The sequence below is a fragment of the Ovis canadensis genome, chromosome 6 (assembly GCF_042477335.2).
Source record: "Ovis canadensis isolate MfBH-ARS-UI-01 breed Bighorn chromosome 6, ARS-UI_OviCan_v2, whole genome shotgun sequence".
NCBI lineage: Eukaryota > Metazoa > Chordata > Mammalia > Artiodactyla > Bovidae > Ovis > Ovis canadensis.
Window position 1 is genome coordinate 24,737,632 of NC_091250.1, and position 10,433 is coordinate 24,748,064.

Consider the following 10,433-nt stretch of genomic DNA (forward strand, 5'->3'; position numbering starts at 1 on the left):
ATTGAGATTCACATATATATACATATATATATATATGTGTGTATATATATATATATACACATATATATGTATATATATACATACATGCTATTATACATAAATATTAATAATATATTATTATTATTAATATTAATAAAAATATATTAATATAAATATTTATATTATATAAATTAGGGAACTAATAAAGACCTACAGTATAGCAAAAGCAATTCTATGTAATACTCTGTAATTGCTTATATGGGAAAATAATCTTAAAGAAGGGGTGGATAGAAGCATTTGGATTACTGATTAAATTTGCTTTACACCTAAAATTGCCACAACATCCTAAATCAACAAAACTCAGAAAACAACAACAACAACAAAACCCAACAACTGATTGCTTGCACCACACAGACCTAACTTTGGGGTCCAATCTGCATCACCACCTTCTGAAATGATTCTCAAATGTTTACTTGAAATGTCTTCTCAGAACTAAGAGACTTATTCAGTAATGGAGAGAGTAATGGAGAGATCTACCAACCTAGCTTCTAGACTTTCAAATGTTTTGGAAGTTTTAGAGCAGGTTTGAAATGGAGCAGAATATGCTACCTCCCAATGTGACGTTGTATCATAAAAAAGAATTATTTTGAAGTTATTGAAAAAAAAAAAGCCAATACAAGAAAAGCTCTGAAACAGAGTGAACATTATTCTCTTATGAACCATTTACATTTATAAAGGAAAGTTAAATTTTTAAGGGTTTCTCCCTCTCTGTACCACACAGAGAAAAATGAGTAAAACTCTAGAAACTCTTATCAATGGAGAAAGCACATGACTTAAAGCTGAGTAACAACCATATTCCTGAGTTTTTCCGGGTAACTTCCTTTAACTGGCCTTTGCCCCATCCCCACTATCATTCTTTTATCTGTAGCTGGAAGTGATATTTATGGTAGAGTCTTGGGCTATTTTGAAGAGTTACTCAGTTTTGTTGGGTATCTCCTATGTATACAGAAAGTATACATATTATTAAACTCATATTTTTCTCCATTTATCTGTCTTTTATTAGAAGGGGAATCTCAGCCATGAATCTAGAAAATTGGAGGGACAAATTATCTTTTTCTCATTCATATATTATTTATCTTAGTATAATTTTTTCCATAATCTTGTTTCTAAATTCAAAATGTTATAAGCCTCTTGAGAAACCTATATGCAGGTCAGGAAGCAACAGTTAGAACTGGACATGGACCAACAGACTTGTTCCAAATAGGAAAAGGAGTACATCAAGGCTGTATATTGTCACCCTGCTTATTTAACTTATATGCAGAGTACATCATGAGAAATGCTGGGCTGGATGAAGCACAAGCTGGAATCAAGATTGCTGGGAGAAATATCAAGAACCTCAGATATGCAGATGACACCACCCTTATGGCAGAAGGTGAAGAGGAACTAAAAAGCCTCTTGATGAAAGTGAAAGAGGAGAGTGAAAAAGTTGGCTTAAAGCTCAACTTTCAGAAAACTAAGATCATGGCATCTGGTCCCATCACCTCATGGGAAATAGATGGGGAAACAGTGGAAGTCAGACTATTTTTTTGGGCTCCAAAATCACTGCAGATGGTGACTGCAGCCATGAAGTTAAAAGACACTTACTCCTTGGAAGAAAAGTTATGATCAACCCAGATACCATATTCAAAAGCAGAGACATTACTTTGCCAACAAAGGTCCGTCTAGTCAAGGCTATGGTTTTTCCAGTGGTCATGTATGGATATGAGAGTTGGACTGTGAAGAAGGCTGAGCACTGAAGAATTGATGCTTTTGAACTGTGGTGTTGGAGAAGACTCTTGAGAGTCCCTTGGACTGCAAGGAGATCCAACCAGTCCCTTCTGAAGGAGAGCAGCCCTGGGATTTCTTTGGAAGGAATGATGCTGAAGCTGAAACTCCAGTACTTTGGCCACCTCATGTGAAGAGTTGACTCACTGGAAAAGACTCTGATGCTGGGAGGGATTGGGGGCAGGAGGAGAAGGGGGTGACTGAGGATGAGATGGCTGGATGGCATCACTGACTCGATGGACACTGTGTGAACTCCGGGAGTTGGTGATGGACAGGGCGGTCTGGCATGCTGCGATTCATGGGGTCGCAGAGTCGGACACGACTGAGTGACTGAATTGAACTGAACATTTTTAAATTTCCTTTATATCATAGATATTGAAATACCTTGTAATAAAGTATTTTACTCTCTAGTAGATCTTCTTCTGTGCGGTCTAGTTCTTTTTCCTTTTTTTTAATCTACCATTATTACTTGTTTTATTTTTAGTACCAGTGGTAGGAAATCTTGTTGCTGTGATCATTAGCTATCTATTTATATATTGGTGTTTTCAGATCAGGAATTCCAAAATTATTAGACCTCTTGATAGTGTTTTCTGTCCAAATTTCAGTTTATTATATTATAGCATATAGATTTTCTATTCACTTATGGATCCAAGTCTTCACTTTTTACCACTTGTGAAGTGACTCAATTGCTTATTTTTTATGTCTAATTCTGTAGTCCTAGATCTGATAAAATTTTGTCAGTATTCTTTTAGACATGCATAATAGAAACCCGTCTACTGAAAATCTGTTTGTTCAAGAAATGAATACTTCAGTGGAAGGTTGATATCTTTAATCCAAACCCATTATCAGCTCCATAGGCTTGAAGCTAGCTTCTTTCTGACTTTCCAGGAGGTCCAAGCCCATTTTTCACAGACAAGACAGTTTGAAATCTACAGCCTTATGCCAACAAGCCCTGAAGCAAAGAGGAATTTGTACCTCCCTTATAAAGATAGAGCTTCTTTACTCAAATTGGACCAACTTAGTTCACACAGGCATTCTTTAATGATCCATTGTGGCTCAGTGAATCCAATACATTTGTTGTTTTAGGAAATGGGAGCTATACTTAGAAATGTGAAAGGGAGAGGTCATTCCTACTCAGAATAAATGTGATACTAACAATAAAAGCTGTTTCCAAAGGAAATTTTAGACTATCTTCTGGAATTAGAAAGGTAGACTACTATTCCAGGAAACTTCACTGTTTTCAAACATAACTGAATATGAGTTTCTTGAGGGCAAAGTCTGTCTTGCCTATCTGCAACTTAACTATAATGTCAAAAATCAGGGTTGAAGGAATTAATTGTTTTTAACCAGAAGATGGTTGATCCAGCTTCAAATCACAAGCTTAATTTTACAAAAAAAAATTTTTTTCTGTCATTGCAAACAGAGACATATCTGTTTAGGCTGTCGGTAGCCTAAACAGAGGCTACCAATACAGATTTCAGAGAATCTAGTCAGATTTAACCAAGAGAAATTTCTTCTATTTCCCTCATTTACCTTCTTTGGATCTTTAGATTTTTGGCATGAGGAATGGTAGCAACTGGATATACCTTATAGATATTGATGTTCAGGCTTGGGAACTTGGAACAGATATAAATTCTTACCTACATATTCATCCATATGTGTTCATCAGTGTGTGTGCACACTTATATAGATAGGTACATGCATACACACATAAATGAATATCATCCTTTCACTCACTTCACTTAGACTGAAACCTGGCAAGAGATAAAGTGGTAGATGCTCCATATTTATACAGGTTATCTCCTCTTTTCTAAAGTTCACTTTACACCTGTTTTTGCTAAGTTAAAAAACAAAACAAAACACCAAAGAGTATTTTTCACTTTTCCAAAAAGTTTCAGTGATATGATATACTGAATTATATATTGACACAAGAGAGTGTCTAAAATCATAGAAATTAAATATATATGTTGACAAACTCTAAACTGTATTAAATATTTCCAAGTAGATATTAGCATTGTGAAGTATATTCTACGACCTAAATCACACAGGAGATTCACTCCTATTCATAGATAACAAGAAACCATTTCAGGCAGATCTGCCCCAAATCAGGTTTGTCAGTTTTTCCTAGCTGGCATGTAAAGAAGGAATAAAATTCCATATAATGACTTCAGTTTGACTAATCTTACAGTTTACTGATAGATTTTTGATGTACTATTTGAATATTTTTGAGATGTCTCAACTTTTCAAGCATGTTCTAGAAATGATATTAAGTAGCAAGTTTTGCATGAACCTTTCCACAATAACTTGCTAATTACAATAGGAAATACTATTTTGCTTTGACAATGCTATAAAGTCTACTCCTCAATATTGTATTTCACTTTCAATACACAACTGATGTTTACAATAAAAATGTTCCTTGTTCAAAAACAGCATAATATTGAAAAATTTATGTGATATTTTGCTGTATTGTATTTCTCCAAATAAAGTTGTTGAGTATTTACATATAAAAGACTCATATACCTTGTAGCTAAAGAATACCTATTAAGACTTACAAAAACATTTAAACTCCCTACACTAACCTAAATGTTCTGATTGGGGTGGGCCTACCTTTTTCCATTTCTAAATTTCAGCCCCTGGCCTTCATTTTGTGTCTATGCAATACACTTATTGATTGTTTTCCTCAACTTGGATATTCTTCTTGGAATTCTTTACTCTCATACCTACACGGGGTTAACTTTATTTTGTCAGTCAAGAACCAGCTCTTAGGTCACTCCTTTGAAGAAAACAATTTTGATTAGATCAACTAACTAATCTCAGTAACTGTCACTTTCCTGTCCTCATGGCATTTCTCACTATCTGAAATCATGACAATTTATCTATTTACATGTCCATCTCTTCCATTCCCAAATTTAAGTATCATGATGGAGATATTTACTACTCTAACATAAGTGTCTAACATGTAATACGACAAAATACATGGTAGGTGCTTAATAAAAAGCACACATATGCAAATCATAAATTAGATTTTTTACAATGTGTTTGGAATGGAATACTTTAACATTCTGTTTAGGTAAAATAACAAACCTATGTGTTAGTCACTCAGTTGTGTCTGACTCTTTGCAACCCCATGGACTATAACCCGCAAGGGTCCCTTGTCCATGGAATTCTCCAGGCCAGAATACTGGAGTAGTTTGCCTTTCCTTTCTCCAGGGGATCTTCCCCACCCAGGGATCGAAACCAGGTCTCCTGCACTGCAGGCAGATTATTTACCAGCTGGGCTACAAGGGAAGCCCTAGAATAAATCTATGCATTCCTTTATATCCAAGAAATTCTTCATTTTTACTTTTCATAGAAATTCCTTTTCACCATTAATCTAACATTTGGAAATCTCAGAAACATTGTTACTGAAAAAGTTAAGGAAGACTAGATGAATTGGGTCAAGTAGGTAGAAACTCTAAGATGCTAATTTTGTTCAAGTGACAGTTAAAAGTAATGTGATCTGAAAGGCACAATGAAGACAGAGCAGATAATGGTCTTTTTATCAGGTTAGGGAGGTAGGATAAGAGGCTTATTGAAGGTATAATTTAGATGCAATCCATCATCACATCAGGAGTGGTAGTTGAGGGATTAAGGATTTACACCACAGCTTCCTGGGAGAGCACACAGGTCCTGAAAGTACTGAGGACCCAGAGAGGCAGACTGAGATTCAGCATTGAGCCTGATTTTCAATTAAGAATGTGGAGAGCTAACCATGTATCTAAGGTAAGGGCCATAGTATTATTAGGTAGTTAGAATAGGAAAAAGGAGTCCAAAATGGTGGTAGGATGGAGTGAGAACCTCAGGTGAAACAAACAGCCCTCCTGGCTAGCCCAGTTTACACAGGGCAGGCTCAGAGGGAGAAGACAGACATAGGAAAAGAGGAGCCAAGATGGATTGAGGCCTCTCTTTGGGGTCAGCCCAATCTCATGCCTCGAGGGTGCACTATCCTTTGCTTGCTGAATAAAACTCTGAGCTTTAACAGAGCTGTAGCACTTGTCCACTGTTTCAAATCTTTGCTGCAGCAAGACAGAACCAAGGAGATTACATACTCTCCCAAAAATATAGCCTGGATCAGGATGGCTGGAGTGAAGAAAAGACTGCTGTAGCTCCTTCGGTGTTCAAGTGCCTGGACCCTGTATACTATCAACTCGGGAGGTAAGATGAGGCCAATCTTATTCAGGGCACTAGGTTTTCTTAACCTTTTTATTACAGGGGAAATTTTCATTGGAATAACTAATAATAAAGAAAATATTCTAATATCCAAAAAATAACATCTTATTTAGCAATGAATCAAGTAAAATAAAATCATTCTAAAACTTAAGGAACATTTAACAAGATCAGTATATACTGAAAAGTTACATAATATCTGGCAGCATTTTTAATGTAAATGTCTAGTAAACACTAAAAAAAAAAAATGAGTATAATCATATATAACGATATTTAACTGGTTACCAAAGACCAACAGAAAGCTATAAACTGTTCTACTAGAGATAGGTACCATAAATTACCATCATTATTTAATATTGCCTATGTTTCTGGAAAATTTATGTAAACACACAAAATAACTAGGCAATGAACAAATCTAATAGTTATATATATATATATAAGTTGGGATAACTTGTAAAATTTGGCAAAGTGACTAGATATAAAAACAATCTATAAATTCAGATTTTGCTTACTTGAGTGAATAGTACATAGAAATAAAAATGAGAATTTCAGTCAAAAAATCATACTTAGAAATACATATAAATGAAAAGTATCAAGACCTCTGAAATGATCCTGTATAGTATAAAATGATATTGAAATATGTAAAATAAGATCTGAGAAAGGGGACATATATACTCTATTTCTGTATTCTGTGTGCATTTTTTTTCAAGATATTATATAAATTTAATTGGACTACTAGGAATTTTTACTAGGCTCTCTTCTGTTGGGTTTGTTTTATTCTTAAAGACATCTAGTACCTAAATAATAGTATACTTGGAATATGCCTATGCATTGGTGTCCAAAACAGAAAGTTACCTTTGAGAAACAGGGAGGAAAACCCTGAAAATAGCAATATAAGTATTTGAGGTAAACCTTGCCTCACATTATTTTATTAATGCAAGTTAATCACCTTGGTTTTTAATTAGGACCAGAAATATTTAAGAAAAATATTTCTTAATAATATTAAGATATAAGAAGAAGAAAAATATTTTTCTTAAACAGATATTCCGCATTTAACTATATGTATAACATATCCACTTTCAATCACCAGGAAATGAAATGCATTTGTCTTTATGGTAATATCCAAATTGAGATGAATCAAGGCGCTATGTTCCTTCTGGATTCTTTATTTGTCATATAAATGAAAATGCCTTCTCCTGAGAGCTGTATTTGAGGTGAACTGATTATTCAGATCATCCCTCAATAACAGTGTAACCACATAAGTCCAAAATTCTGATGATATAGTTTAATTTTCTGATTTTGTCTTACTCAGATCCCATTTGCAGCACCTAGCCCTTTTGAAAAAATGTACATGCCTGACATCATCTCTTCCTATTTCACTGTCACATCTTTAATATAATTTTTCCCCCACAGTAAAACAGTGGCATGCTGTCTCTGAAGGATGGACTTTAGGTAATTAAATATAAAACTCCAAAATGCTTAACAAAAAGTAAAGTATAATTCTGTACTACATTCAATTATAGCTTCCAGATATTGAAAATGAAGATTCCATATATTAAAATAAGTCAATTGCAAACAATATGCATATTGTATTTGTTTATTATATTTGGATTATAATTTAAGCTAATCACTAATGTGTCAAATAAGATCTGGGACATGTGGTACAGTCATGCTTTTCTATTAATTATTCATATATATGTATATGTATATATGTATATACTTTTTTATATTATTAGAAATGATATTCTATCATTTTATGTATTATTTTTCATATCACCAACTTTTGGGAAAAGATTCTACACCAATATTGAATCACTTGACTATGCACTACATTCGTTTCAACTTGAAAAACTAAAAAATACTACTATCTGTAGTTGTAGTTATAAAGCAACTATATAGGTAATTCACCATTCATTACTATGTTTAGTACTAAAAAGGTGTGAATTCTGTGTGTCAGTTGCTCAGTCTTGTTTGACTCTGCGACCCCATGGACTGCAGCCCACCAGGCTCCTGTGTCCATGCGATTTCCCAGGCAAAAATACAGGAATGAGTTGCCATTTCCTTCTCCAGGGAAGTCTTCCAAGCTCAGGGATCGAACCCACATCTCTGGCATTGCAGACTAATTCTTTACTATTTGAGGCACCAGGGGAGCCCTTTGTATGTGCAAATTCAAAGAACACTTAAATGAGTTTCAGTTCAGTTTACTCGCTCAGTCATATCTGACTCTTTGCAACCCCATGGGCTGTAGCCCAACAAGCTCCTCCATCCATGGAATTTTCTAGGCAAGAATACTGGAGTGGGTTGTCATTTCTTTCTCCAGGGGATCTTCTCAACCCAGGGATTGAACCCGGATCTCCCAAATGCAGGCAGATGCTTTACCATATGAGCCACCAGGGAATCCTCTGACTCTGTTGGCTCTGACTTTTGCGACCCCATAAATCACAGCACACCAGGCCTCCCTGTCCATCACCAACTCCCAGAGTTCACTCAAATTCATGTCCATCGAATCAGTGATGCCATCCAGCCATCTCATCCTCTGTTGTCCCCTTCTCCTCCTGCCCCCAGTCCCTCCCAGCATCAGAGTTTTTTCCAATGAGTTAACTCTTCTCATGAGGTGGCCAAAGTATTGGAGTTTCAGCTTCAGCATCAGTCCTTCCAATGAACACCCAGGACTGATCTCCTTTAGGATGGACTGGTTGAATCTCCTTGCAGTCCAAGGGACTCTCAAGAGTCTTCTCCAATGCCACAGTTCATAGCTTATATATTATTAACGGTTTATAGATTAAAGGTGGTATTCAATTCAAGGATATAAAAGCAAAAATATATCTTTACCATTACTTGAGTACTCTTAGATTTTTGAGTATTCAGTTATTGGAGGGGAAAAGAAGTTCTTGGAGTTCTTCAGCCTCTAACAGTACTTGCCATTAACACCTTTGATATATGGCTTTTAAAGCAGTTATACCTTGCTAGGAATTCATTCTTAACATGAATAATGATGTATGGGGAGTCTTATTTATCACAGATATATCCAATATATATTTCTCTTATCACAAATATTTTATATAAAATGCTCATATTACAAAATAAAAAGGTAGAATCATTAAGTCATTATCATATTCATTAAGGCAGGTTTAGCTTTCCTATATATGTGTATGCATTTGTAGGTTTAATCTGCATATGGTAAATATACTGATTTATTTGTAAAATATATAATTCTAATAGAATAGTATTTCAAAATAAGTAACTTCTTGATTTAAAAATGCATATATACCACACAATAACATGTGAAATTATTCAATCTAAAAAGTGAGAAATTCAATATTAAAATAAACAAAGTTATCTGATCCGGGGTAAGGAATACACTTTTGAAGGAACCGTTAGTCTTATTTAAATGAAATTATCTTAGGAAAGAAACAAAATAAACATTCAGTATTATACATGTACATTATTCAGCATTTCAATGCAAAAGGACAAAGGTGAATTGCTGGCTTCCATTTGCAAAGAAATAGAGGAAAACAATATAATGGGAAAGTCAAGAGATCGCTTCAAGAAAATTAGAGATACCAAGGGAATATCTCATGCAAAGACAGGCTCAATAAATGACAGAAATGGTATCGACCTAAGAGAAGCAGATGATATTAAGAAGAGGTGGCATGAATGCACAGAAAACTATACAAAAAAAGATATTCATGACCCAGATAATCACAACTGTGATTGTGAGCCAGACATCCTGGAATGCGAAGTCAAGTGGGCCTTAGGAAGCATCACTATGAACAAAGCTAGTGGAGGTGATGGAATTCCAGTTGAACTGTTTCAAACCCTGAAAGCTGATGCTGTGAAAGTGCTGCACTCAATATGCCAGCAAATTTGGAAAACTCAGCTGGAAAATGTCAGTTTTCATTCCAATCCCAAAGAATGTTCAAATACTGCACAATCGTACTCATCTCACATGCTAGCAAAGTAATGCTCCAAATTCTAAGCCAGGCTTCCCAACAGTACCTGAACCGTGAACTTCCAGATGTTCAAACTGGATTTAGAAAGGCAGAGGAACCAGAGATCAAATTGCCAACATCTGCTGGATCATTGAATAAGCAAGAGAGTTTCAAAACACATCTACTTCTGCTTTATTAAATACAGCAAAGCCTTTAACCATGTGGATAACAACAAACTTTGGAGAATTCTTCAAGAGATGGGAATACCAGACCACTTCACCTGCCTCCTGAGAAATCTGTATGCAGGTCAAGAAGCAATATTTACAGCTGGACATGGAACAACAGACTGGTTCCAAATTGGGAAAGGAGTACATCAAGGCTGTACATTTTCACCCTGCTTATTTAACTTATATGCAGAGAACACCATGTGAAATGCCAGGCTGGATGAAGCACAAGCTGGAATCAAGATTGTTAGGAGAAATATCAATAACC